The 23,412-nt window shown below is 38.5% G+C and overlaps 74 pseudogenes; all 74 read right to left on the reverse strand.

Annotated features, from left to right (window-relative positions):
- Nucleotides 1–105: 105 nt before the first annotated feature.
- Nucleotides 106–224, reverse strand: LOC140567331 (5S ribosomal RNA; annotated as a pseudogene).
- Nucleotides 225–446: 222 nt separating this feature from the next.
- Nucleotides 447–565, reverse strand: LOC140571295 (5S ribosomal RNA; annotated as a pseudogene).
- A 185-nt stretch (nt 566–750) lies between these two features.
- On the reverse strand, nt 751–869 carry LOC140567722 (5S ribosomal RNA; annotated as a pseudogene).
- Nucleotides 870–1,054: 185 nt separating this feature from the next.
- LOC140573272 (5S ribosomal RNA) lies at nt 1,055–1,173 on the reverse strand (annotated as a pseudogene).
- A 184-nt stretch (nt 1,174–1,357) lies between these two features.
- LOC140567812 (5S ribosomal RNA) lies at nt 1,358–1,476 on the reverse strand (annotated as a pseudogene).
- Nucleotides 1,477–1,661: 185 nt separating this feature from the next.
- On the reverse strand, nt 1,662–1,780 carry LOC140571904 (5S ribosomal RNA; annotated as a pseudogene).
- Nucleotides 1,781–1,964: 184 nt separating this feature from the next.
- Nucleotides 1,965–2,083, reverse strand: LOC140568262 (5S ribosomal RNA; annotated as a pseudogene).
- A 185-nt stretch (nt 2,084–2,268) lies between these two features.
- LOC140571296 (5S ribosomal RNA) lies at nt 2,269–2,387 on the reverse strand (annotated as a pseudogene).
- Nucleotides 2,388–2,572: 185 nt separating this feature from the next.
- LOC140567632 (5S ribosomal RNA) lies at nt 2,573–2,691 on the reverse strand (annotated as a pseudogene).
- Nucleotides 2,692–2,913: 222 nt separating this feature from the next.
- Nucleotides 2,914–3,032, reverse strand: LOC140571297 (5S ribosomal RNA; annotated as a pseudogene).
- Nucleotides 3,033–3,217: 185 nt separating this feature from the next.
- On the reverse strand, nt 3,218–3,336 carry LOC140567508 (5S ribosomal RNA; annotated as a pseudogene).
- Nucleotides 3,337–3,521: 185 nt separating this feature from the next.
- On the reverse strand, nt 3,522–3,640 carry LOC140573274 (5S ribosomal RNA; annotated as a pseudogene).
- A 184-nt stretch (nt 3,641–3,824) lies between these two features.
- Nucleotides 3,825–3,943, reverse strand: LOC140567047 (5S ribosomal RNA; annotated as a pseudogene).
- A 185-nt stretch (nt 3,944–4,128) lies between these two features.
- On the reverse strand, nt 4,129–4,247 carry LOC140572704 (5S ribosomal RNA; annotated as a pseudogene).
- Nucleotides 4,248–4,431: 184 nt separating this feature from the next.
- On the reverse strand, nt 4,432–4,550 carry LOC140568263 (5S ribosomal RNA; annotated as a pseudogene).
- A 185-nt stretch (nt 4,551–4,735) lies between these two features.
- LOC140566900 (5S ribosomal RNA) lies at nt 4,736–4,854 on the reverse strand (annotated as a pseudogene).
- A 185-nt stretch (nt 4,855–5,039) lies between these two features.
- Nucleotides 5,040–5,158, reverse strand: LOC140569873 (5S ribosomal RNA; annotated as a pseudogene).
- A 185-nt stretch (nt 5,159–5,343) lies between these two features.
- LOC140566072 (5S ribosomal RNA) lies at nt 5,344–5,462 on the reverse strand (annotated as a pseudogene).
- Nucleotides 5,463–5,647: 185 nt separating this feature from the next.
- Nucleotides 5,648–5,766, reverse strand: LOC140571788 (5S ribosomal RNA; annotated as a pseudogene).
- A 185-nt stretch (nt 5,767–5,951) lies between these two features.
- On the reverse strand, nt 5,952–6,070 carry LOC140568578 (5S ribosomal RNA; annotated as a pseudogene).
- A 185-nt stretch (nt 6,071–6,255) lies between these two features.
- On the reverse strand, nt 6,256–6,374 carry LOC140568033 (5S ribosomal RNA; annotated as a pseudogene).
- A 185-nt stretch (nt 6,375–6,559) lies between these two features.
- Nucleotides 6,560–6,678, reverse strand: LOC140571789 (5S ribosomal RNA; annotated as a pseudogene).
- Nucleotides 6,679–6,863: 185 nt separating this feature from the next.
- Nucleotides 6,864–6,982, reverse strand: LOC140571047 (5S ribosomal RNA; annotated as a pseudogene).
- A 182-nt stretch (nt 6,983–7,164) lies between these two features.
- On the reverse strand, nt 7,165–7,283 carry LOC140567646 (5S ribosomal RNA; annotated as a pseudogene).
- A 185-nt stretch (nt 7,284–7,468) lies between these two features.
- On the reverse strand, nt 7,469–7,587 carry LOC140569874 (5S ribosomal RNA; annotated as a pseudogene).
- Nucleotides 7,588–7,772: 185 nt separating this feature from the next.
- LOC140566539 (5S ribosomal RNA) lies at nt 7,773–7,891 on the reverse strand (annotated as a pseudogene).
- A 185-nt stretch (nt 7,892–8,076) lies between these two features.
- Nucleotides 8,077–8,195, reverse strand: LOC140567355 (5S ribosomal RNA; annotated as a pseudogene).
- A 185-nt stretch (nt 8,196–8,380) lies between these two features.
- Nucleotides 8,381–8,499, reverse strand: LOC140566852 (5S ribosomal RNA; annotated as a pseudogene).
- A 185-nt stretch (nt 8,500–8,684) lies between these two features.
- On the reverse strand, nt 8,685–8,803 carry LOC140566272 (5S ribosomal RNA; annotated as a pseudogene).
- A 185-nt stretch (nt 8,804–8,988) lies between these two features.
- On the reverse strand, nt 8,989–9,107 carry LOC140572650 (5S ribosomal RNA; annotated as a pseudogene).
- Nucleotides 9,108–9,329: 222 nt separating this feature from the next.
- LOC140567562 (5S ribosomal RNA) lies at nt 9,330–9,448 on the reverse strand (annotated as a pseudogene).
- Nucleotides 9,449–9,633: 185 nt separating this feature from the next.
- Nucleotides 9,634–9,752, reverse strand: LOC140568034 (5S ribosomal RNA; annotated as a pseudogene).
- Nucleotides 9,753–9,937: 185 nt separating this feature from the next.
- Nucleotides 9,938–10,056, reverse strand: LOC140566901 (5S ribosomal RNA; annotated as a pseudogene).
- A 185-nt stretch (nt 10,057–10,241) lies between these two features.
- Nucleotides 10,242–10,360, reverse strand: LOC140569875 (5S ribosomal RNA; annotated as a pseudogene).
- A 185-nt stretch (nt 10,361–10,545) lies between these two features.
- On the reverse strand, nt 10,546–10,664 carry LOC140566073 (5S ribosomal RNA; annotated as a pseudogene).
- A 185-nt stretch (nt 10,665–10,849) lies between these two features.
- On the reverse strand, nt 10,850–10,968 carry LOC140571790 (5S ribosomal RNA; annotated as a pseudogene).
- A 185-nt stretch (nt 10,969–11,153) lies between these two features.
- LOC140568579 (5S ribosomal RNA) lies at nt 11,154–11,272 on the reverse strand (annotated as a pseudogene).
- Nucleotides 11,273–11,457: 185 nt separating this feature from the next.
- Nucleotides 11,458–11,576, reverse strand: LOC140568035 (5S ribosomal RNA; annotated as a pseudogene).
- Nucleotides 11,577–11,761: 185 nt separating this feature from the next.
- Nucleotides 11,762–11,880, reverse strand: LOC140571791 (5S ribosomal RNA; annotated as a pseudogene).
- A 185-nt stretch (nt 11,881–12,065) lies between these two features.
- LOC140571048 (5S ribosomal RNA) lies at nt 12,066–12,184 on the reverse strand (annotated as a pseudogene).
- A 182-nt stretch (nt 12,185–12,366) lies between these two features.
- Nucleotides 12,367–12,485, reverse strand: LOC140567647 (5S ribosomal RNA; annotated as a pseudogene).
- A 185-nt stretch (nt 12,486–12,670) lies between these two features.
- LOC140569876 (5S ribosomal RNA) lies at nt 12,671–12,789 on the reverse strand (annotated as a pseudogene).
- Nucleotides 12,790–12,974: 185 nt separating this feature from the next.
- On the reverse strand, nt 12,975–13,093 carry LOC140566540 (5S ribosomal RNA; annotated as a pseudogene).
- A 185-nt stretch (nt 13,094–13,278) lies between these two features.
- LOC140567356 (5S ribosomal RNA) lies at nt 13,279–13,397 on the reverse strand (annotated as a pseudogene).
- Nucleotides 13,398–13,582: 185 nt separating this feature from the next.
- LOC140566853 (5S ribosomal RNA) lies at nt 13,583–13,701 on the reverse strand (annotated as a pseudogene).
- Nucleotides 13,702–13,886: 185 nt separating this feature from the next.
- Nucleotides 13,887–14,005, reverse strand: LOC140566273 (5S ribosomal RNA; annotated as a pseudogene).
- A 185-nt stretch (nt 14,006–14,190) lies between these two features.
- LOC140572651 (5S ribosomal RNA) lies at nt 14,191–14,309 on the reverse strand (annotated as a pseudogene).
- A 222-nt stretch (nt 14,310–14,531) lies between these two features.
- On the reverse strand, nt 14,532–14,650 carry LOC140567563 (5S ribosomal RNA; annotated as a pseudogene).
- Nucleotides 14,651–14,835: 185 nt separating this feature from the next.
- LOC140566274 (5S ribosomal RNA) lies at nt 14,836–14,954 on the reverse strand (annotated as a pseudogene).
- Nucleotides 14,955–15,176: 222 nt separating this feature from the next.
- Nucleotides 15,177–15,295, reverse strand: LOC140566368 (5S ribosomal RNA; annotated as a pseudogene).
- A 185-nt stretch (nt 15,296–15,480) lies between these two features.
- LOC140566882 (5S ribosomal RNA) lies at nt 15,481–15,599 on the reverse strand (annotated as a pseudogene).
- A 185-nt stretch (nt 15,600–15,784) lies between these two features.
- LOC140566845 (5S ribosomal RNA) lies at nt 15,785–15,903 on the reverse strand (annotated as a pseudogene).
- A 222-nt stretch (nt 15,904–16,125) lies between these two features.
- On the reverse strand, nt 16,126–16,244 carry LOC140567124 (5S ribosomal RNA; annotated as a pseudogene).
- A 185-nt stretch (nt 16,245–16,429) lies between these two features.
- On the reverse strand, nt 16,430–16,548 carry LOC140570042 (5S ribosomal RNA; annotated as a pseudogene).
- Nucleotides 16,549–16,733: 185 nt separating this feature from the next.
- On the reverse strand, nt 16,734–16,852 carry LOC140567608 (5S ribosomal RNA; annotated as a pseudogene).
- Nucleotides 16,853–17,037: 185 nt separating this feature from the next.
- Nucleotides 17,038–17,156, reverse strand: LOC140572990 (5S ribosomal RNA; annotated as a pseudogene).
- A 185-nt stretch (nt 17,157–17,341) lies between these two features.
- Nucleotides 17,342–17,460, reverse strand: LOC140573002 (5S ribosomal RNA; annotated as a pseudogene).
- Nucleotides 17,461–17,950: 490 nt separating this feature from the next.
- On the reverse strand, nt 17,951–18,069 carry LOC140567402 (5S ribosomal RNA; annotated as a pseudogene).
- Nucleotides 18,070–18,255: 186 nt separating this feature from the next.
- Nucleotides 18,256–18,374, reverse strand: LOC140572072 (5S ribosomal RNA; annotated as a pseudogene).
- A 185-nt stretch (nt 18,375–18,559) lies between these two features.
- LOC140573014 (5S ribosomal RNA) lies at nt 18,560–18,678 on the reverse strand (annotated as a pseudogene).
- Nucleotides 18,679–18,863: 185 nt separating this feature from the next.
- LOC140573025 (5S ribosomal RNA) lies at nt 18,864–18,982 on the reverse strand (annotated as a pseudogene).
- A 490-nt stretch (nt 18,983–19,472) lies between these two features.
- LOC140568036 (5S ribosomal RNA) lies at nt 19,473–19,591 on the reverse strand (annotated as a pseudogene).
- A 186-nt stretch (nt 19,592–19,777) lies between these two features.
- On the reverse strand, nt 19,778–19,896 carry LOC140572073 (5S ribosomal RNA; annotated as a pseudogene).
- Nucleotides 19,897–20,081: 185 nt separating this feature from the next.
- LOC140573061 (5S ribosomal RNA) lies at nt 20,082–20,200 on the reverse strand (annotated as a pseudogene).
- Nucleotides 20,201–20,385: 185 nt separating this feature from the next.
- LOC140568363 (5S ribosomal RNA) lies at nt 20,386–20,504 on the reverse strand (annotated as a pseudogene).
- A 186-nt stretch (nt 20,505–20,690) lies between these two features.
- Nucleotides 20,691–20,809, reverse strand: LOC140568249 (5S ribosomal RNA; annotated as a pseudogene).
- Nucleotides 20,810–20,994: 185 nt separating this feature from the next.
- Nucleotides 20,995–21,113, reverse strand: LOC140570189 (5S ribosomal RNA; annotated as a pseudogene).
- Nucleotides 21,114–21,299: 186 nt separating this feature from the next.
- Nucleotides 21,300–21,417, reverse strand: LOC140567255 (5S ribosomal RNA; annotated as a pseudogene).
- Nucleotides 21,418–21,600: 183 nt separating this feature from the next.
- Nucleotides 21,601–21,719, reverse strand: LOC140566712 (5S ribosomal RNA; annotated as a pseudogene).
- A 185-nt stretch (nt 21,720–21,904) lies between these two features.
- On the reverse strand, nt 21,905–22,022 carry LOC140571180 (5S ribosomal RNA; annotated as a pseudogene).
- Nucleotides 22,023–22,207: 185 nt separating this feature from the next.
- Nucleotides 22,208–22,326, reverse strand: LOC140566682 (5S ribosomal RNA; annotated as a pseudogene).
- A 185-nt stretch (nt 22,327–22,511) lies between these two features.
- On the reverse strand, nt 22,512–22,630 carry LOC140566854 (5S ribosomal RNA; annotated as a pseudogene).
- A 185-nt stretch (nt 22,631–22,815) lies between these two features.
- On the reverse strand, nt 22,816–22,934 carry LOC140568493 (5S ribosomal RNA; annotated as a pseudogene).
- Nucleotides 22,935–23,119: 185 nt separating this feature from the next.
- Nucleotides 23,120–23,238, reverse strand: LOC140566698 (5S ribosomal RNA; annotated as a pseudogene).
- Between the last annotated feature and the right edge of the window lie 174 nt (nt 23,239–23,412).

Consider the following 23,412-nt stretch of genomic DNA (forward strand, 5'->3'; position numbering starts at 1 on the left):
TCAACACATCAATATTTACAACACAAAAGAGTTTCAACTACAAATTTGTGCAAAAGATGTAAATAACATGGAAATATAAGCTTTAATTGTTTGCAGGATTGGAAAATCTTACAACACCTGGTATTCCCAGACAGTCTCCCATTCAAGTACTAACCAGGCCCAACCCTAGGTAGCTTCTGAGATCAGACGAGATAAGGCATTCTAAGGGTGGAATGGCCGTAAGCAGAAGCAACTAGCAAACTAGAGGATTCAAATTTTATAGCTAAGACCATATTTGTTCAAAACCAAGCAAAAGCATTCCATTTCAACACATCAACATTTACAACACAAAGCATTCCATTTCAACACATCAACATTTACAACACAAAAGAGTTTCATCTACAAATTTGTGCAAAAGATGTAAATAACATGGAAATGTAAGCTTTAATTGTTTGCAGGATTGGAAAAGCTTACAACACCTGGTATTCCCAGACAGTCTTCCATTCAAGTACTAACCAGGCCCAACCCTAGGTAGCTTCTGAGATCAGACGAGATCAGGCGTTCTAAGGGTGGAATGGCCATAAGCAAAAGAACCTTTCAAACTAGAGGACTCAAATTTCATAGCTAAGACCATATTTGTTCAAAACCAAGCAAAAGCATTCCATTTCAACACATCAACATTTACAACACAAAAGAGTTTCAACTACAAATTTGTGCAAAAGATGTAAATAACATGGAAATGTAAGCTTTAATTGTTTGCAGGATTGGAAAAGCTTACAACATCTGGTATTCCCAGACAGTCTCCCATTCAAGTACTAACCAGGCCCAACCCTAGGTATCTTCTGAGATCAGACGAGATCAGGGATTCTGAGTGTGGAATGGCCGTAAGCAGAAGCACCTAGCAAACTAGAGGATTCAAATTTCATAGCTAAGACCATATTTGTTCAAAACCAAGCAAAAGCATTCCATTTCAACACATCAATATTTACAACACAAAAGAGTTTCAACTACAAATTTGTGCAAAAGATGTAAATAACATGGAAATGTAAGCTTTAATTGTTTGCAGGATTGGAAAAGCTTACAACATCTGGTATTCCCAGACAGTCTCCCATTCAAGTACTAACCAGGCCCAACCCTAGGTATCTTCTGAGATCAGACGAGATCAGGCATTCTAAGGGTGGAATGGCCGTAAGCAGAAGCACCTAGCAAACTAGAGGATTCAAATTATATAGCTAAGACCATATTTGTTCAAAACCAAGCAAAAGCATTCCATTTCAACACATCAACATTTACAACACAAAAGAGTTTCAACTACAAATTTGTGAAAAGATGTAAATAACATGGAAATGTAAGCTTTAATTGTTTGCAGGATTGGAAAAGCTTACAACACCTGGTTTTCCCAGACAGTCTCCCATTCAAGTACGAACCAGGCCCAATCCTAGGTAGCTTCTGAGATCAGACGAGATCAGGCATTCTGAGTGTGGAATGGCCGTAAGCAGAAGCACCTAGCAAACTAGAGGATTCAAATTTCATAGCTAAGACCATATTTGTTCAAAACCAAGCAAAAGCATTCCATTTCAACACATCAATATTTACAACACAAAAGAGTTTCAACTACAAATTTGTGCAAAAGATGTAAATAACATGGAAATGTAAGCTTTAATTGTTTGCAGGATTGGAAAATCTTACAACACCTGGTATTCCCAGACAGTCTCCCATTCAAGTACTAACCAGGCCCAACCCTAGGTAGCTTCTGAGATCAGACGAGATCAGGCATTCTAAGGGTGGAATGGCCGTAAGCAGAAGCGCTTAGCAAACTAGAGGATTCAAATTTCATAGCTAAGACCATATTTGTCAAAACCAAGCAAAAGCATTCCATTTCAACACATCAAGATTTACAACACAAAAGAGTTTCAACTACAAATTTGTGCAAAAGATGTAAATAACATGGAAATGTAAGCTTTAATTGTTTGCAGGATTGGAAAAGCTTACAACACCTGATATTCCCAGACAGTCTCCCATTCAAGTACTAACCAGGCCCAACCCTAGGTACCTTCTGAGATCAGAGGAGATCAGGGATTCTAAGGGTGGAACGGCCATAAGGAGAAGCACCTAGCAAACTAGAGGATTCAAATTTTATAGCTAAGACCATATTTGTTCAAAACCAAGCAAAAGCATTCCATTTCAACACATCAACATTTACAACCCAAAAGAGTTTCAACTACAATTTTGTGCAAAAGATGTAAATAACATGGAAATGTAAGCTTTAATTGTTTGCAGGATTGGAAAAGCTTACAACACCTGGTATTCCCAGACAGTCTTCCATTCAAGTACTAACCAGGCCCAACCCTAGGTAGCTTCTGAGATCAGACGAGATCAGGCGTTCTAAGGGTGGAATGGCCATAAGCAAAAGAACCTTTCAAACTAGAGGACTCAAATTTCATAGCTAAGACCATATTTGTTCAAAACCAAGCAAAAGCATTCCATTTCAACACATCAACATTTACAACACAAAAGAGTTTCAACTACAAATTTGTGCAAAAGATGTAAATAACATGGAAATGTAAGCTTTAATTGTTTGCAGGATTGGAAAAGCTTACAACATCTGGTATTCCCAGACAGTCTCCCATTCAAGTACTAACCAGGCCCAACCCTAGGTAGCTTCTGAGATCAGACGAGATAAGGCATTCTAAGGGTGGAATGGCCGTAAGCAGAAGCAACTAGCAAACTAGAGGATTCAAATTTTATAGCTAAGACCATATTTGTTCAAAACCAAGCAAAAGCATTCCATTTCAACACATCAACATTTACAACACAAAGCATTCCATTTCAACACATCAACATTTACAACACAAAAGAGTTTCATCTACAAATTTGTGCAAAAGATGTAAATAACATGGAAATGTAAGCTTTAATTGTTTGCAGGATTGGAAAAGCTTACAACACCTGGTATTCCCAGACAGTCTTCCATTCAAGTACTAACCAGGCCCAACCCTAGGTAGCTTCTGAGATCAGACGAGATCAGGCGTTCTAAGGGTGGAATGGCCATAAGCAAAAGAACCTTTCAAACTAGAGGACTCAAATTTCATAGCTAAGACCATATTTGTTCAAAACCAAGCAAAAGCATTCCATTTCAACACATCAACATTTACAACACAAAAGAGTTTCAACTACAAATTTGTGCAAAAGATGTAAATAACATGGAAATGTAAGCTTTAATTGTTTGCAGGATTGGAAAAGCTTACAACATCTGGTATTCCCAGACAGTCTCCCATTCAAGTACTAACCAGGCCCAACCCTAGGTATCTTCTGAGATCAGACGAGATCAGGCATTCTGAGTGTGGAATGGCCGTAAGCAGAAGCACCTAGCAAACTAGAGGATTCAAATTTCATAGCTAAGACCATATTTGTTCAAAACCAAGCAAAAGCATTCCATTTCAACACATCAATATTTACAACACAAAAGAGTTTCAACTACAAATTTGTGCAAAAGATGTAAATAACATGGAAATGTAAGCTTTAATTGTTTGCAGGATTGGAAAAGCTTACAACATCTGGTATTCCCAGACAGTCTCCCATTCAAGTACTAACCAGGCCCAACCCTAGGTATCTTCTGAGATCAGACGAGATCAGGCATTCTAAGGGTGGAATGGCCGTAAGCAGAAGCACCTAGCAAACTAGAGGATTCAAATTATATAGCTAAGACCATATTTGTTCAAAACCAAGCAAAAGCATTCCATTTCAACACATCAACATTTACAACACAAAAGAGTTTCAACTACAAATTTGTGAAAAGATGTAAATAACATGGAAATGTAAGCTTTAATTGTTTGCAGGATTGGAAAAGCTTACAACACCTGGTTTTCCCAGACAGTCTCCCATTCAAGTACTAACCAGGCCCAATCCTAGGTAGCTTCTGAGATCAGACGAGATCAGGCATTCTGAGTGTGGAATGGCCGTAAGCAGAAGCACCTAGCAAACTAGAGGATTCAAATTTCATAGCTAAGACCATATTTGTTCAAAACCAAGCAAAAGCATTCCATTTCAACACATCAATATTTACAACACAAAAGAGTTTCAACTACAAATTTGTGCAAAAGATGTAAATAACATGTAAATGTAAGCTTTAATTGTTTGCAGGATTGGAAAATCTTACAACACCTGGCATTCCCAGACAGTCTCCCATTCAAGTACTAACCAGGCCCAACCCTAGGTAGCTTCTGAGATCAGACGAGATCAGGCATTCTAAGGGTGGAATGGCCGTAAGCAGAAGCGCTTAGCAAACTAGAGGATTCAAATTTCATAGCTAAGACCATATTTGTCAAAACCAAGCAAAAGCATTCCATTTCAACACATCAAGATTTACAACACAAAAGAGTTTCAACTACAAATTTGTGCAAAAGATGTAAATAACATGGAAATGTAAGCTTTAATTGTTTGCAGGATTGGAAAAGCTTACAACACCTGATATTCCCAGACAGTCTCCCATTCAAGTACTAACCAGGCCCAACCCTAGGTACCTTCTGAGATCAGAGGAGATCAGGGATTCTAAGGGTGGAACGGCCATAAGGAGAAGCACCTAGCAAACTAGAGGATTCAAATTTTATAGCTAAGACCATATTTGTTCAAAACCAAGCAAAAGCATTCCATTTCAACACATCAACATTTACAACCCAAAAGAGTTTCAACTACAATTTTGTGCAAAAGATGTAAATAACATGGAAATGTAAGCTTTAATTGTTTGCAGGATTGGAAAAGCTTACAACACCTGGTATTCCCAGACAGTCTCCCATTCAAGTACTAACCAGGCCCAACCAGAGGTAGCTTCTGAGATCAGATGAGATCAGGCATTCTAAGGGTGGAATTGCCGTAAGCAGAAGAGCCTTGCAAACTAGAGGATTCAAATTTCATAGCTAAGACCATATTTGTTCAAAACCAAGCAAAAGCATTCCATTTCAACACATCAACATTTACAACACAAAAGAGTTTCAACTACAAATTTGTGCAAAAGATGTAAATAACATGGAAATGTAAGCTTCAATTGTTTGCAGGATTGGAAAAGCTTACAACACCTGGTATTCCCAGACAGTCTCCCATTCAAGTACTAACCAGGCCCAACCCTAGGTAGCTTCTGAGATCAGACGAGATCAGGCATTCTAAGGGTGGAATGGCCGTAAGCAGAAGCACCTTGCAAACTAGAGGATTCAAATTTCATAGCTAAGACCATATTTGTTCAAAACCAAGCAAAAGCATTCCATTTCAACACATCAATATTTACAACACAAAAGACTTTCAACTACAAATTTGTGCAAAAGATGTAAATAACATGGAAATGTAAGCTTTAATTGTTTGCAGGATTGGAAAAGCCTACAACACCTGGAATTCCCAGACAGTCTCCCATTCAAGTACTAACCAGGCCCAACCCTAGGTAGTTTCTGAGATCAGACGAGATCAGGCTTTCTAAAGGTGGAATGGCCGTAAGCAGAAGCACCTTGCAAATTAGAGGATTCAAATTTCATAGCTAAGACCATATTTGTTCAAAACCAAGCAAAAGCATTCAACTTCAACACATCAACATTTACAACCCAAAAGAGTTTCAACTACAATTTTGTGCAAAAGATGTAAATAACATGGAAATGTAAGCTTTAATTGTTTGCAGGATTGGAAAAGCTTACAACACCTGGTATTCCCAGACAGTCTCCCATTCAAGTACTAACCAGGCCCAACCCTAGGTAGCTTCTGAGATCAGAAGAGATCAGGCATTCTAAGGGTGGAATAGCCGTAAGCAGAACTACCTTGCAAACTAGAGGATTCAAATTTCATTGCTAAGACCATATTTGTTCAAAACCAAGCAAAAGCATTCAATTTCAACACATCAACATTTACAACACAAAAGAGTTTCAACTACAAATTTGTGCAAAAGATGTAAATAACATGGAAATGTAAGCTTTAATTGTTTGCAGGATTGGAAAAGCTTACAACACCTGGTATTCCCAGACAGTCTCCCATTCAAGTACTAACCAGGCCCAACCCTAGATAGCTTCTGAGATCAGACGAGATCAGGCATTCTAAGGGTGGAATGGCCGTAAGCAAAAGCACCTTGCAAACTAGAGGATTCAAATTTCATAGCTAAGACCATATTGGTTCAAAACCAAGCAAAAGCATTCCATTTCAACACATCAACATTTACAACACAAAAGAGTATCAACTACAAATTTGTGCAAAAGATGTAAATAACATGGAAATGTAAGCTTTAATTGTTTGCAGGATTGGAAAAGCTTACAACACCTGGTATTCCCAGACAGTCTCCCATTCAAGTACTAACCAGGCCCAACCCTAGGTACCTTCTGAGATCAGAGGAGATCAGGGATTCTAAGGGTGGAACGGCCATAAGGAGAAGCACCTAGCAAACTAGAGGATTCAAATTTTATAGCTAAGACCATATTTGTTCAAAACCAAGCAAAAGCATTCCATTTCAACACATCAACATTTACAACCCAAAAGAGTTTCAACTACAATTTTGTGCAAAAGATGTAAATAACATGGAAATGTAAGCTTTAATTGTTTGCAGGATTGGAAAAGCTTACAACACCTGGTATTCCCAGACAGTCTCCCATTCAAGTACTAACCAGGCCCAACCCTAGGTAGCTTCTGAGATCAGAAGAGATCAGGCATTCTAAGGGTGGAATAGCCGTAAGCAGAAGCACCTTGCAAATTAGAGGATTCAAATTTCATAGCTAAGACCATATTTGTTCAAAACCAAGCAAAAGCATTCCATTTCAACACATCAACATTTACAACACAAAAGAGTTTCAACTACAAATTTGTGCAAAAGACGTAAATAACATGGAAATGTAAGCTTTAATTGTTTGCAGGATTGGAAAAGCTCACAACACCTGGTATTCCCAGACAGTCTCCCATTCAAGTACTAACCAGGCCCAACCCTAGGTAGCTTCTGAGATCAGACGAGATCAGGCATTCTAAGGGTGGAATGGCCGTAAGCAAAAGCACCTTGCAAACTAGAGGATTCAAATTTCATAGCTAAGACCATATTGGTTCAAAACCAAGCAAAAGCATTCCATTTCAACACAACATTTACAACACAAAAGAGTTTCAACTACAAATTTGTGCAAAAGATGTAAATAACATGGAAATGTAAGCTTTAATTGTTTGCAGGATTGGAAAAGCTTACAACACCTGGTATTCCCAGACAGTCTCCCATTCAAGTACTAACCAGGCCCAACCCTAGGTACCTTCTGAGATCAGACGAGATCAGGGATTCTAAGGGTGGAACGGCCATAAGGAGAAGCACCTAGCAAACTAGAGGATTCAAATTTTATAGCTAAGACCATATTTGTTCAAAACCAAGCAAAAGCATTCCATTTCAACACATCAACATTTACAACACAAAAGAGTTTCATCTACAAATTTGTGCAAAAGATGTAAATAACATGGAAATGTAAGCTTCAATTGTTTGCAGGATTGGAAAAGCTTACAACACCTGGTATTCCCAGACAGTCTCCCATTCAAGTACTAACCAGGCCCAACCCTAGGTAGCTTCTGAGATCAGACGAGATCAGGCATTCTAAGGGTGGAATGGCCGTAAGCAGAAGCACCTTGCAAACTAGAGGATTCAAATTTCATAGCTAAGACCATATTTGTTCAAAACCAAGCAAAAGCATTCCATTTCAACACATCAACATTTACAACACAAAAGAGTTTCAACTACAAATTTGTGCAAAAGATGTAAATAACATGGAAATGTAAGCTTTAATTGTTTGCAGGATTGGAAAAGCTTACAACAGCTGGTATTCCCAGACAGTCTCCCATTCAAGTACTAACCAGGCCCAACCCTAGGTAGCTTCTGAGATCAGACGAGATCAGGCATTCTGAGGGTGGAATGGCCGTAAGCAGAAGCACCTAGCAAACTAGAGGATTCAAATTTCATAGCTAAGACCATATTTGTTCAAAACCAAGCAAAAGCATTCCATTTCAACACATCAATATTTACAACACAAAAGACTTTCAACTACAAATTTGTGCAAAAGATGTAAATAACATGGAAATGTAAGCTTTAATTGTTTGCAGGATTGGAAAAGCCTACAACACCTGGAATTCCCAGACAGTCTCCCATTCAAGTACTAACCAGGCCCAACCCTAGGTAGTTTCTGAAATCAGACGAGATCAGGCTTTCTAAAGGTGGAATGGCCGTAAGCAGAAGCACCTTGCAAATTAGAGGATTCAAATTTCATAGCTAAGACCATATTTGTTCAAAACCAAGCAAAAGCATTCCATTTCAACACATCAACATTTACAACACAAAAGAGTATCAACTACAAATTTGTGCAAAAGATGTAAATAACATGGAAATGTAAGCTTTAATTGTTTGCAGGATTGGAAAAGCTTACAACACCTGGTATTCCCAGACAGTCTCCCATTCAAATACTAACCAGGCCCAACCCTAGGTAGCTTCTGAAATCAGACGAGATCAGGCATTCTAAGGGTGGAATGGCCGCAAGCAGAAGCACCTTGAAAACTAGAGGATTCAAATTTCATAGCTAAGACCATATTTGTTCAAAACCAAGCAAAAGCATTCCATTTCAACACATCAACATTTACAACACAAAAGAGTTTCAACTACAAATTTGTGCAAAAGATGTAAATAACATGGAAATGTAAGCATTAATTGTTTGCAGGATTGGAAAAGCTTACAACACCTGGTATTCCCAGACAGTCTCCCATTCAAGTACTAACCGTGCCCAACCCTAGGTAGCTTCTGAGATCAGAAGAGATCAGGCATTCTAAGGGTGGAATGGCCGTAAGCAGAAGCACCTTGCAAATTAGAGGATTCAAATTTCATAGCTAAGACCATATTTGTTCAAAACCAAGCAAAAGCATTCCATTTCAACACATCAACATTTACAACACAAAAGAGTTTCAACTACAAATTTGTGCAAAAGATGTAAATAACATGGAAATGTAAGCTTTAATTGTTTGCAGGATTGGAAAAGCTTACAACACCTGGAATTCCCAGACAGTCTCATATTCAAGTACTAACCAGGCCCAACCCTAGGTAGCTTCTGAGATCAGACGAGATCAGGCATTCTAAGGGTGGAATGGCCGTAAGCAGAAGCACCTTGCAAACTAGAGGATTCAAATTTCATAGCTAAGACCATATTTGTTCAAAACCAAGCAAAAGCATTCCATTTCAACACATCAACATTTCCAACACAAAGCATTCCATTTCAACACATCAACATTTACAACACAAAAGAGTTTCATCTACAAATTTGTGCAAAAGATGTAAATAACATGGAAATGTAAGCTTTAATTGTTTGCAGGATTGGAAAAGCTTACAACACCTGGTATTCCCAGACAGTCTCCCATTCAAGTATTAACCGTGCCCAACCCTAGGTAGCTTCTGAGATCAGACGAGATCAGGCATTCTAAGGGTGGAATGGCCGCAAGCAGAAGAACCTTGAAAACTAGAGGATTCAAATTTCATAGCTAAGACCATATTTGTTCAAAACCAAGCAAAAGCATTCCATTTCAACACATCAACATTTACAACACAAAAGAGTTTCAACTACAAATTTGTGCAAAAGATGTAAATAACATGGAAATGTAAGCATTAATTGTTTGCAGGACTGGAAAAGCTTACAACACCTGGTATTCCCAGACAGTCTCCCATTCAAGTACTAACCAGGCCCAACCCTAGGTACCTTCTGAGATCAGAGGAGATCAGGGATTCTAAGGGTGGAACGGCCATAAGGAGAAGCACCTAGCAAACTAGAGGATTCAAATTTTATAGCTAAGACCATATTTGTTCAAAACCAAGCAAAAGCATTCCATTTCAACACATCAACATTTACAACCCAAAAGAGTTTCAACTACAATTTTGTGCAAAAGATGTAAATAACATGGAAATGTAAGCTTTAATTGTTTGCAGGATTGGAAAAGCTTACAACACCTGGTATTCCCAGACAGTCTCCCATTCAAGTACTAACCAGGCCCAACCAGAGGTAGCTTCTGAGATCAGATGAGATCAGGCATTCTAAGGGTGGAATTGCCGTAAGCAGAAGAGCCTTGCAAACTAGAGGATTCAAATTTCATAGCTAAGACCATATTTGTTCAAAACCAAGCAAAAGCATTCCATTTCAACACATCAACATTTACAACACAAAAGAGTTTCAACTACAAATTTGTGCAAAAGATGTAAATAACATGGAAATGTAAGCTTCAATTGTTTGCAGGATTGGAAAAGCTTACAACACCTGGTATTCCCAGACAGTCTCCCATTCAAGTACTAACCAGGCCCAACCCTAGGTAGCTTCTGAGATCAGACGAGATCAGGCATTCTAAGGGTGGAATGGCCGTAAGCAGAAGCACCTTGCAAACTAGAGGATTCAAATTTCATAGCTAAGACCATATTTGTTCAAAACCAAGCAAAAGCATTCCATTTCAACACATCAATATTTACAACACAAAAGACTTTCAACTACAAATTTGTGCAAAAGATGTAAATAACATGGAAATGTAAGCTTTAATTGTTTGCAGGATTGGAAAAGCCTACAACACCTGGAATTCCCAGACAGTCTCCCATTCAAGTACTAACCAGGCCCAACCCTAGGTAGTTTCTGAGATCAGACGAGATCAGGCTTTCTAAAGGTGGAATGGCCGTAAGCAGAAGCACCTTGCAAATTAGAGGATTCAAATTTCATAGCTAAGACCATATTTGTTCAAAACCAAGCAAAAGCATTCAATTTCAACACATCAACATTTACAACCCAAAAGAGTTTCAACTACAATTTTGTGCAAAAGATGTAAATAACATGGAAATGTAAGCTTTAATTGTTTGCAGGATTGGAAAAGCTTACAACACCTGGTATTCCCAGACAGTCTCCCATTCAAGTACTAACCAGGCCCAACCCTAGGTAGCTTCTGAGATCAGAAGAGATCAGGCATTCTAAGGGTGGAATAGCCGTAAGCAGAACTACCTTGCAAACTAGAGGATTCAAATTTCATTGCTAAGACCATATTTGTTCAAAACCAAGCAAAAGCATTCAATTTCAACACATCAACATTTACAACACAAAAGAGTTTCAACTACAAATTTGTGCAAAAGATGTAAATAACATGGAAATGTAAGCTTTAATTGTTTGCAGGATTGGAAAAGCTTACAACACCTGGTATTCCCAGACAGTCTCCCATTCAAGTACTAACCAGGCCCAACCCTAGATAGCTTCTGAGATCAGACGAGATCAGGCATTCTAAGGGTGGAATGGCCGTAAGCAAAAGCACCTTGCAAACTAGAGGATTCAAATTTCATAGCTAAGACCATATTGGTTCAAAACCAAGCAAAAGCATTCCATTTCAACACATCAACATTTACAACACAAAAGAGTATCAACTACAAATTTGTGCAAAAGATGTAAATAACATGGAAATGTAAGCTTTAATTGTTTGCAGGATTGGAAAAGCTTACAACACCTGGTATTCCCAGACAGTCTCCCATTCAAGTACTAACCAGGCCCAACCCTAGGTACCTTCTGAGATCAGAGGAGATCAGGGATTCTAAGGGTGGAACGGCCATAAGGAGAAGCACCTAGCAAACTAGAGGATTCAAATTTTATAGCTAAGACCATATTTGTTCAAAACCAAGCAAAAGCATTCCATTTCAACACATCAACATTTACAACCCAAAAGAGTTTCAACTACAATTTTGTGCAAAAGATGTAAATAACATGGAAATGTAAGCTTTAATTGTTTGCAGGATTGGAAAAGCTTACAACACCTGGTATTCCCAGACAGTCTCCCATTCAAGTACTAACCAGGCCCAACCCTAGGTAGCTTCTGAGATCAGAAGAGATCAGGCATTCTAAGGGTGGAATAGCCGTAAGCAGAAGCACCTTGCAAATTAGAGGATTCAAATTTCATAGCTAAGACCATATTTGTTCAAAACCAAGCAAAAGCATTCCATTTCAACACATCAACATTTACAACACAAAAGAGTTTCAACTACAAATTTGTGCAAAAGACGTAAATAACATGGAAATGTAAGCTTTAATTGTTTGCAGGATTGGAAAAGCTCACAACACCTGGTATTCCCAGACAGTCTCCCATTCAAGTACTAACCAGGCCCAACCCTAGGTAGCTTCTGAGATCAGACGAGATCAGGCATTCTAAGGGTGGAATGGCCGTAAGCAAAAGCACCTTGCAAACTAGAGGATTCAAATTTCATAGCTAAGACCATATTGGTTCAAAACCAAGCAAAAGCATTCCATTTCAACACAACATTTACAACACAAAAGAGTTTCAACTACAAATTTGTGCAAAAGATGTAAATAACATGGAAATGTAAGCTTTAATTGTTTGCAGGATTGGAAAAGCTTACAACACCTGGTATTCCCAGACAGTCTCCCATTCAAGTACTAACCAGGCCCAACCCTAGGTACCTTCTGAGATCAGACGAGATCAGGGATTCTAAGGGTGGAACGGCCATAAGGAGAAGCACCTAGCAAACTAGAGGATTCAAATTTTATAGCTAAGACCATATTTGTTCAAAACCAAGCAAAAGCATTCCATTTCAACACATCAACATTTACAACACAAAAGAGTTTCATCTACAAATTTGTGCAAAAGATGTAAATAACATGGAAATGTAAGCTTCAATTGTTTGCAGGATTGGAAAAGCTTACAACACCTGGTATTCCCAGACAGTCTCCCATTCAAGTACTAACCAGGCCCAACCCTAGGTAGCTTCTGAGATCAGACGAGATCAGGCATTCTAAGGGTGGAATGGCCGTAAGCAGAAGCACCTTGCAAACTAGAGGATTCAAATTTCATAGCTAAGACCATATTTGTTCAAAACCAAGCAAAAGCATTCCATTTCAACACATCAACATTTACAACACAAAAGAGTTTCAACTACAAATTTGTGCAAAAGATGTAAATAACATGGAAATGTAAGCTTTAATTGTTTGCAGGATTGGAAAAGCTTACAACAGCTGGTATTCCCAGACAGTCTCCCATTCAAGTACTAACCAGGCCCAACCCTAGGTAGCTTCTGAGATCAGACGAGATCAGGCATTCTGAGGGTGGAATGGCCGTAAGCAGAAGCACCTAGCAAACTAGAGGATTCAAATTTCATAGCTAAGACCATATTTGTTCAAAACCAAGCAAAAGCATTCCATTTCAACACATCAATATTTACAACACAAAAGACTTTCAACTACAAATTTGTGCAAAAGATGTAAATAACATGGAAATGTAAGCTTTAATTGTTTGCAGGATTGGAAAAGCCTACAACACCTGGAATTCCCAGACAGTCTCCCATTCAAGTACTAACCAGGCCCAACCCTAGGTAGTTTCTGAAATCAGACGAGATCAGGCTTTCTAAAGGTGGAATGGCCGTAAGCAGAAGCACCTTGCAAATTAGAGGATTCAAATTTCATAGCTAAGACCATATTTGTTCAAAACCAAGCAAAAGCATTCCATTTCAACACATCAACATTTACAACACAAAAGAGTATCAACTACAAATTTGTGCAAAAGATGTAAATAACATGGAAATGTAAGCTTTAATTGTTTGCAGGATTGGAAAAGCTTACAACACCTGGTATTCCCAGACAGTCTCCCATTCAAATACTAACCAGGCCCAACCCTAGGTAGCTTCTGAAATCAGACGAGATCAGGCATTCTAAGGGTGGAATGGCCGCAAGCAGAAGCACCTTGAAAACTAGAGGATTCAAATTTCATAGCTAAGACCATATTTGTTCAAAACCAAGCAAAAGCATTCCATTTCAACACATCAACATTTACAACACAAAAGAGTTTCAACTACAAATTTGTGCAAAAGATGTAAATAACATGGAAATGTAAGCATTAATTGTTTGCAGGATTGGAAAAGCTTACAACACCTGGTATTCCCAGACAGTCTCCCATTCAAGTACTAACCGTGCCCAACCCTAGGTAGCTTCTGAGATCAGAAGAGATCAGGCATTCTAAGGGTGGAATGGCCGTAAGCAGAAGCACCTTGCAAATTAGAGGATTCAAATTTCATAGCTAAGACCATATTTGTTCAAAACCAAGCAAAAGCATTCCATTTCAACACATCAACATTTACAACACAAAAGAGTTTCAACTACAAATTTGTGCAAAAGATGTAAATAACATGGAAATGTAAGCTTTAATTGTTTGCAGGATTGGAAAAGCTTACAACACCTGGAATTCCCAGACAGTCTCATATTCAAGTACTAACCAGGCCCAACCCTAGGTAGCTTCTGAGATCAGACGAGATCAGGCATTCTAAGGGTGGAATGGCCGTAAGCAGAAGCACCTTGCAAACTAGAGGATTCAAATTTCATAGCTAAGACCATATTTGTTCAAAACCAAGCAAAAGCATTCCATTTCAACACATCAACATTTCCAACACAAAGCATTCCATTTCAACACATCAACATTTACAACACAAAAGAGTTTCATCTACAAATTTGTGCAAAAGATGTAAATAACATGGAAATGTAAGCTTTAATTGTTTGCAGGATTGGAAAAGCTTACAACACCTGGTATTCCCAGACAGTCTCCCATTCAAGTATTAACCGTGCCCAACCCTAGGTAGCTTCTGAGATCAGACGAGATCAGGCATTCTAAGGGTGGAATGGCCGCAAGCAGAAGAACCTTGAAAACTAGAGGATTCAAATTTCATAGCTAAGACCATATTTGTTCAAAACCAAGCAAAAGCATTCCATTTCAACACATCAACATTTACAACACAAAAGAGTTTCAACTACAAATTTGTGCAAAAGATGTAAATAACATGGAAATGTAAGCATTAATTGTTTGCAGGACTGGAAAAGCTTACAACACCTGGTATTCCCAGACAGTCTCCCATTCAAGTACTAACCGTGCCCAACCCTAGGTAGCTTCTGAGATCAGAAGAGATCAGGCATTCTAAGGGTGGAATGGCCGTAAGCAGAAGCACCTTGCAAATTAGAGGATTCAAATTTCATAGCTAAGACCATATTTGTTCAAAACCAAGCAAAAGCATTCCATTTCAACACATCAACATTTACAACACAAAGCATTCCATTTCAACACATCAACATTTACAACACAAAAGAGTTTCATCTACAAATTTGTGCAAAAGATGTAAATAACATGGAAATGTAAGCTTTAATTGTTTGCAGGATTGGAAAAGCTTACAACACCTGGTATTCCCAGACAGTCTCCCATTCAAGTACTAACCAGGCCCAACCCTAGATAGCTCCTGAGATCAGACGAGATCATGCATTCTAAGGGTGGAATGGCCGTAAGCAGAAGAAGCTTGCAAACTACAGGATTCAAATTTTATAGTTAAAACCATATTTATTCAAAAAACCAAGAAAAAGCATTCCATTTCAACAACAACATTAACAATACAAAAGAGTTTCAACTACAAATTTGTGCAAAAGATGTAAATAACATGGAAATGTAAGCTTTAATTGTTTGCAGGATTGGAAAAGCTTACAACACCTGGTATTCCCAGACTGTCTCCAATTCAAGTACTAACCAGGCCCAACCCTAGGTAGCTTCTGAGATCAGACGAGATCAGGCATTCTGAGTGTGGAATGGCCGTAAGGAGAAGCACCTAGCAAACTAGAGGATTCAAATTTCATAGCTAAGACCATATTTGTTCAAAACCAAGCAAAAGCATTCCATTTCAACACATCAATATTTACAACACAAAAGAGTTTCAACTACAAATTTGTGCAAAAGATGTAAATAACATGGAAATGTAAGCTTAAATTGTTTGCAGGATTGGAAAATCTTACAACACCTGGTATTCCCAGACAGTCTCCCATTCAAGTACTAACCAGGCCCAACCCTAGGGAGCTTCTGAGATCAGACGAGATCAGGCATTCTAAGGGTGGAATGGCCGTAAGCAGAAGCACCTTGCAAACTAGAGGATTCAAATTTCATAGCTAAGACCATATTTGTTCAAAACCAAGCAAAAGCATTCCATTTCAACACATCAACATTTCCAACACAAAGCATTCCATTTCAACACATCAACATTTACAACACAAAAGAGTTTCATCTACAAATTTGTGCAAAAGATGTAAATAACATGGAAATGTAAGCTTTAATTGTTTGCAGGATTGGAAAAGCTTACAACACCTGGTATTCCCAGACAGTCTCCCATTCAAGTATTAACCGTGCCCAACCCTAGGTAGCTTCTGAGATCAGACGAGATCAGGCATTCTAAGGGTGGAATGGCCGTAAGCAGAAGCACCTTGCAAACTAGAGGATTCAAATTTCATAGCTAAGACCATATTTGTTCAAAACCAAGCAAAAGCATTCCATTTCAACACATCAACATTTACAACACAAAAGAGTTTCAACTACAAATTTGTGCAAAAGATGCAAATAACATGGAAATGTAAGCTTTAATTGTTTGCAGGATTGGAAAAGCTTACAACACCTGGTTTTCCCAGACAGTCTCCCATTCAAGTACTAACCAGGCCCAACCCTAGGTAGCTTCTGAGATCAGACGAGATCAGGCATTCTAAGGGTGGAATGGCCGTAAGCAGGAGCACCTTGCAAACTAGAGGATTCAAATTTCATAGCTAAGACCATATTTGTTCAAAACCAAGCAAAAGCATTCCATTTCAACACATCAACATTTACAACCCAAAAGAGTTTCAACTACAAATTTGTGCAAAAGATGTAAATAACATGGAAATGTAAGCTTTAATTGTTTGCAGGATTGGAAAAGCTTACAACACCTGGTATTCCCAGACAGTCTCCCATTCAAGTACTAACCAGGCCCAACCCTAGGTAGCTTCTGAAATCAGACAAGATCAGGCATTCTAAGGATGGAATGGCCGCAAGCAGAAGCACCTTGAAAACTAGAGGATTCAAATTTCATAGCTAAGACCATATTTGTTCAAAACCAAGCAAAAGCATTCCATTTCAACACATCAACATTTACAACACAAAAGAGTTTCAACTACAAATTTGTGCAAAAGATGTAAAAAACATGGAAATGTAAGCTTTAATTGTTTGCAGGATTGGAAAAGCTTACAACACCTGGTATTCCCAGACAGTCTCCCATTCAAGTACTAACCAGGCCCAACCCTAGGTAGCTTCTGAGATCAGACGAGATCAGGTACTCTAAGGGTGGAATGGCCATAAGCAGAAGCACCTTCAAAACTAGAGGATTCAAATTTCATAGCTAAGACCATATTTGTTCAAAACCAAGCAAAAGTATTCCATTTCAATACATCAACATTTACAACACAAAAGAGTTTCAACTACAAATTTGTGCAAAAGATGTAAATAACATGGAAATGTAAGCTTTAATTGTTTGCAGGATTGGAAAAGCTTACAACACCTGGTATTCCCAGACAGTCTCCCATTCAAGTACTAACCAGGCCCAACCCTAGGTAGCTTCTGAGATCAGACGAGATCAGGTACTCTAAGGGTGGAATGGCCATAAGCAGAAGCACCTTACAAACTAGAGGATTCAAATTTCATAGCTAAGACCATATTTGTTCAAAACCAAGCAAAAGCATTCCATTTCAACACATCAACATTTACAACACAAAAGAGTTTCAACTACAAATTTGTGCAAAAGATGTAAATAACATGGAAATGTAAGCTTTAATTGTTTGCAGGATTGGAAAAGCTTACAACACCTGGTATTCCCAGACAGCCTCCCATTCAAGCACTAACCAAGCCCAACCCTAGGTAGCTTCTGAGATCAGACAAGATCAGGCGTTCTAAGGTTGGAATGGCCGTAAGTAGAAGCACCTTGCGAACTAGAGGATTCAAATTTCCTAGCTAAGACCATATTTGTTCAAGACCAAGCAAAAGCATTCCATTTCAACACATCAACATTTACAACACAAAAGAGTTTCAACTAAAAAAATTTTGCAAAAGATGTAAATAACATGGAAATGTAAGCTTTAATTGTTTGCAGGATTGTTAAAGCTTACAATACCTGGTATTCCCAGACAGTCTCCCATTCAAGTAATTGCCAGGCCCAACCCTAGGTAGCTTCTGAGATCAGACGAGATCAGGCATACTAAGGGTGGAATGGCCGTAAGCAGAAGCACCTTGCAATCTAGAGGATTCAAATTTCATAGCTAAGACCATATTTTTTCAAAACCAAGCAAAAGCATTCCATTTCAACACATCAACCTTTGCAACACAAAAGAGTTTCAACTAAAAAATTTGTGCAAAAGATGTAAATACCATGGAAATGTAAGCTTTAATTGTTTGCAGGATTGGAAAAGCTTACAACACCTGGTATTTCCAGACAGTCTCCCATTCAAGTACTAACCAGGCCCAACCCTAGGTAGCTTCTGAGATCAGACGAGATCAGGCATTCTAAGGGTGGAATGGCCGTAAGCTGAAGCACCTTGCAAACTAGAGGATTCAAATTTCATATCTAAGACCATATTTGTTCAAAACCAAGCAAAAGCATTCCATTTCAACACATCAACATTTTCAACACAAAAGAGTTTCAACTACAAATTTGTGCAAAAGATGTAAAAAACATGGAAATGTAAGCTTTAATTGTTTGCAGGATTGGAAAAGCTTACAACACCTGGTATTCCCAGACAGTCTCCCATTCAAGTACTAACCAGGCCCAACCCTAGGTAGCTTCTGAGATCAGACGAGATCAGGTACTCTAAGGGTGGAATGGCCATAAGCAGAAGCACCTTCAAAACTAGAGGATTCAAATTTCATAGCTAAGACCATATTTGTTCAAAACCAAGCAAAAGTATTCCATTTCAATACATCAACATTTACAACACAAAAGAGTTTCAACTACAAATTTGTGCAAAAGATGTAAATAACATGGAAATGTAAGCTTTAATTGTTTGCAGGATTGGAAAAGCTTACAACACCTGGTATTCCCAGACAGTCTCCCATTCAAGTACTAACCAGGCCCAACCCTAGGTAGCTTCTGAGATCAGACGAGATCAGGTACTCTAAGGGTGGAATGGCCATAAGCAGAAGCACCTTACAAACTAGAGGATTCAAATTTCATAGCTAAGACCATATTTGTTCAAATCCAAGCAAAAGCATTCCATTTCAACACATCAACATTTACAACACAAAAGAGTTTCAACTACAAATTTGTGCAAAAGATGTAAATAACATGGAAATGTAAGCTTTAATTGTTTGCAGGATTGGAAAAGCTTACAACACCTGGTATTCCCAGACAGCCTCCCATTCAAGCACTAACCAAGCCCAACCCTAGGTAGCTTCTGAGATCAGACAAGATCAGGCGTTCTAAGGTTGGAACGGCCGTAAGTAGAAGCACCTTGCGAACTAGAGGATTCAAATTTCCTAGCTAAGACCATATTTGTTCAAGACCAAGCAAAAGCATTCCATTTCAACACATCAACATTTACAACACAAAAGAGTTTCAACTAAAAAAATTTTGCAAAAGATGTAAATAACATGGAAATGTAAGCTTTAATTGTTTGCAGGATTGTTAAAGCTTACAATACCTGGTATTCCCAGACAGTCTCCCATTCAAGTAATTGCCAGGCCCAACCCTAGGTAGCTTCTGAAATCAGACGAGATCAGGCATACTAAGGGTGGAATGGCCGTAAGCAGAAGCACCTTGCAATCTAGAGGATTCAAATTTCATAGCTAAGACCATATTTTTTCAAAACCAAGCAAAAGCATTCCATTTCAACACATCAACCTTTGCAACACAAAAGAGTTTCAACTAAAAAATTTGTGCAAAAGATGTAAATACCATGGAAATGTAAGCTTTAATTGTTTGCAGGATTGGAAAAGCTTACAACACCTGGTATTTCCAGACAGTCTCCCATTCAAGTACTAACCAGGCCCAACCCTAGGTAGCTTCTGAGATCAGACGAGATCAGGCATTCTAAGGGTGGAATGGCCGTAAGCTGAAGCACCTTGCAAACTAGAGGATTCAAATTTCATATCTAAGACCATATTTGTTCAAAACCAAGCAAAAGCATTCCATTTCAACACATCAACATTTTCAACACAAAAGAGTTTCAACTACAAATTTGTGCAAAAGATGGAAATAACATGGAAATGTAAGCTTTAATTGTTTGCAGGATTGGAAAAGCTTACAACACCTGGTATTCCCAGACAGTCTCCCATTCAAGTACTAACCAGGCCCAACCCTAGGTAGCTTCTGAGATCAGACGAGATCAGGCATTCTAAGGGTTGAATGGCCGTAAGCAGAATAACCTTGCAAACTAGAGGATTCAAATTTCATAGCTAAGACCATATTTGTTCAAAACCAAGCAAAAGCATTCCATTTCAACACATCAACATTTACAACACAAAAGAGTTTCAACTACAAATTTGTGCAAAAGATGTAAATAACATGGAAATGTAAGCTTTAATTGTTTGCAGGATTGGAAAAGCTTACAACACCTGGTATTCCCAGACAGTCTCCCATTCAAGTACTAACCAGGCCCAACCCTAGGTAGCTTCTGAGATATGACAAGATCAGGCATTCTAAGGGTGAAATGGCCGTAAGTAGAAGCACCTTGCGAACTAGAGGATTCAAATTTCCTAGCTAAGACCATATTTGTTCAAGACCAAGCAAAAGCATTCCATTTCAACACATCAACATTTACAACACAAAAGAGTTTCAACTAAAAAAATTTTGCAAAAGATGTAAATAACATGGAAATGTAAGCTTTAATTGTTTGCAGGATTGTTAAAGCTTACAACACCTGGTATTCCCAGACAGTCTCCCATTCAAGTAATAGCTAGGCCCAACCCTAGGTAGCTTCTGAGATCAGACGAGATCAGGCATTCTAAGGGTGAAATGGCCGTATGCAGAAGCACTGTGCAAACTAGAGGATTCAAATTTCATAGCTAAGACCATATTTATTCAAAACCAAGCAAAAGCATTCCATTTCAACACATCAACATTTACAACACAAAAGAGTTTCAACTACAAATTTGTGCAAAAGATGTAAATAACATGGAAATGTAAGCTTTAATTGTTTGCAGGATTGGAAAAGCTTACAACACCTGGTATTCCCAGACAGTCTCCCATTCAAGTACTAACCAGGCCCAACCCTAGGTAGCTTCTGAGATCAGACGAGATCAGGCATACTAAGGGTGGAATGGCCGTAAGCAGAAGCACCTTGCAATCTAGAGGATTCAAATTTCATAGCTAAGACCATATTTTTTCAAAACCAAGCAAAAGCATTCCATTTCAACACATCAACATTTGCAACACAAAAGAGTTTCAACTAAAAAATTTGTGCAAAAGATGTAAATACCATGGAAATGTAAGCTTTAATTGTTTGCAGGATTGGAAAAGCTTACAACACCTGGTATTCCCAGACAGTCTCCCATTCAAGTACTAACCAGGCCCAACACTAAGTATCTTCTGAGATCAGACAAGATCAGGCATTCTAGGGTGGAATGGCCGTAAGCAGAAGCACCTTGCAAACTAGAGGATTCAAATTTCATAGCTAAGACCATATTTGTTCAAAACCAAGCAAAAGCATTCCATTTCAACACATCAACATTTACAACACAAAAGAGTTTCAACTACAAATTTGTGCAAAAGATGTAAATAACATGGAAATGTAAGCTTTAATTGTTTGCAGTATGAAAAGCTTACAACACCTGGTATTCCCAGACAGTCTCCCATTCAAGTACTAACCAGGCCCAACCCTAGGTAGCTTCTGAGATCAGACGAGATCAAGTACTCTAAGGGTGGAATGGCCGTAAGCAGAAGCACCTTCAACACTAGAGGATTCAAATTTCATAGCTAAGACCATATTTGTTCAAAACCAAGCAAAAGTATTCCATTTCAATACATCAACATTTACAACACAAAAGAGTTTCAACTACAAATTTGTGCAAAAGATGTAAATAACATGGAAATGTAAGCTTTAATTGTTTGCAGGATTGGAAAAGCTTACAACACCTGGTATTCCCAGACAGTCTCCCATTCAAGTACTAACCAGGCCCAACCCTAGGTAGCTTCTGAGATCAGACGAGATCAGGCATTCTAGGGTGGAATGGCCGTAAGCAGAAGCACCTTGCAAACTAGAGGATTCAAATTTCATAGCTAAGACCATATTTGTTCAAAACCAAGCAAAAGCATTCCATTTCAACACATCAACATTTACAACACAAAAGAGTTTCAACTACAAATTTGTGCAAAAGATGTAAATAACATGGAAATGTAAGCTTTAATTGTTTGCAGGATTGGAAAAGCTTACAACACCTGGTATTTCCAGACAGTCTCCCATTCAAGTACTAACCAGGCCCAATCCTAGGTAGCTTCTGAGATCAGACGAGATCAGGCATTCTAAGGGTGGAATGGCCGTAAGCTGAAGCACCTTGCAAACTAGAGGATTCAAATTTCATATCTAAGACCATATTTGTTCAAAACCAAGCAAAAGCATTCCATTTCAACACATCAACATTTTCAACACAAAAGAGTTTCAACTACGAATTTGTGCAAAAGATGTAAATAACATGGAAATGTAAGCTTTAATTGTTTGCAGGATTGGAAAAGCTTACAACACCTGGTATTCCCAGACAGTCTCCCATTCAAGTACTAACCAGGCCCAACCCTAGGTAGCTTCTGAGATCAGACGAAATCAGGCATTCTAAGGGTTGAATGGCCGTAAGCAGAAGAACCTTGCAAACTAGAGGATTCAAATTTCATAGCTAAGACCATATTTGTTCAAAACCAAGCAAAAGCATTCCATTTCAACACATCAACATTTACAACACAAAAGAGTTTCAACTACAAATTTGTGCAAAAGATGTAAATAACATGGAAATGTAAGCTTTAATTGTTTGCAGGATTGGAAAAGCTTACAACACCTGGTATTCCCAGACAGTCTCCCATTCAAGTACTAACCAGGCCCAACCCTAGGTAGCTTCTGAGATCAGACGAGATCAGGTACTCTAAGGGTGGAATGGCCGTAAGCAGAAGCACCTTCAAAACTAGAGGATTCAAATTTCATAGCTAAGACCATATTTGTTCAAAACCAAGCAAAAGTATTCCATTTCAATACATCAACATTTACAACACAAAAGAGTTTCAACTACAAATTTGTGCAAAAGATGTAAATAACATGGAAATGTAAGCTTTAATTGTTTGCAGGATTGGAAAAGCTTACAACACCTGGTATTCCCAGACAGTCTCCCATTCAAGTACTAGCCAGGCCCAACCCTAGGTAGCTTCTGAGATCAGACAAGATCAGGCATTCTAAGGGTGGAATGGCCGTATGCAGAAGCACCATGCAAACTAGAGGATTCAAATTTCATAGCTAAGACCATATTTGTTCAAAACTAAGCAAAAGCATTCCATTTCAACACATCAACATTTACAACACAAAAGAGTTTCAACTACAAATTTCTGCAAAAGATGTAAATGACATGGAAATGTAAACTTTAATTGTTTGC

The sequence above is a fragment of the Salminus brasiliensis genome, chromosome 11 (assembly GCF_030463535.1).
Source record: "Salminus brasiliensis chromosome 11, fSalBra1.hap2, whole genome shotgun sequence".
NCBI classification, from domain to species: Eukaryota; Metazoa; Chordata; class Actinopteri; order Characiformes; family Bryconidae; genus Salminus; species Salminus brasiliensis.